Below are 1,071 nucleotides of genomic sequence, written 5' to 3'. Positions count from 1 at the left end.
GGCAGCAGCGCGCCCGAGCTTTATAGGCGGAGGGAGGGCGCCGCTCCCGTGACGCCGCCAGGACCCTCCCAGGGGGAAGCCAGGGACCCCCCCCCAGCCTCTCTTCTTACGACAAAAGCCTTCGTGCATCTGAAGATGAAGTGAACGGGAGTCCCCCAAAGCCTCTAACCCCCCCCCCCCCAAAAAGTGTTGGCCTTCGTTTTATTTTAAAAGTATTCATTTCTTTATTTGCAGAATACCGTAAAGATATATACAGGACTGCCAACGTTAAGAAAACAATGGACACCGAAAAAGCCAACAATAAAATAATTATTACTGCATTTGTTAGTCACTTTAAGCGTCAAGGTAAAATGCAAAGAAGCAAAACCAAGTAAAAGCTGATTTAAAAACAAAATGTTCCTAAAACGTCCCACCCTTGTTAAAAGATGAGGACAGCCTTTGCTTTGCTAGCCTTGAACTTTTCCTGGAAATACCGTATTTATTATTCCCACATCCCCGTTCCCAGGATGGTGAAGTATAAGATACAGTGAGCAACCACAGACATGCCCATTTTACTCATGGAACGAAATCAGCTTTCTTGTTTTAGTTTGCTTTAAAAATGCGCCCGGAGCAGTTTTTGCCAAGCTGGGCTCTCCCTTTGTTTTAGCGCCAACTCCTGTCGCCTCCCGCCAGCACATCCCCTTGACTTCGGTGTGACATGCTCACAGGTATGGGAGATTGTGGTTTTACAGTGCAATCCGATACATGTCTACACACAAGTAATCCCCCTTGGGTGCCATGGAATTTACTCCCAAGCAAGTGCAGCACTTCAACTGTATAGAGTAAGTTCCTCTGAACTGAATAGGACTTTTCTGAGTAGACATGTATAGCCCTGTGAAGGCATACCCTGTGAACAACACATTGCATATTTGGACATCCCTCCGTTCCTCCTGGAAGTGACAAGGATCCTCTCAGTCCAAGGTTCTGTCCAACGAGGCGCTGCTTCTGTTCTCTGTCTTGAAGCTTCAGCATTCAGCTTAACCACATACCCACAAGTTTATGAGAGAGGGAGAAAACTTCTCTATCCAGTTT

Source organism: Podarcis bocagei (genome assembly GCF_964188305.1).
Source record: "Podarcis bocagei genome assembly, chromosome: 15".
Taxonomy (NCBI): Eukaryota; Metazoa; Chordata; class Lepidosauria; order Squamata; family Lacertidae; genus Podarcis; species Podarcis bocagei.
Note: the sequence above shows the minus strand (reverse complement) of the source record.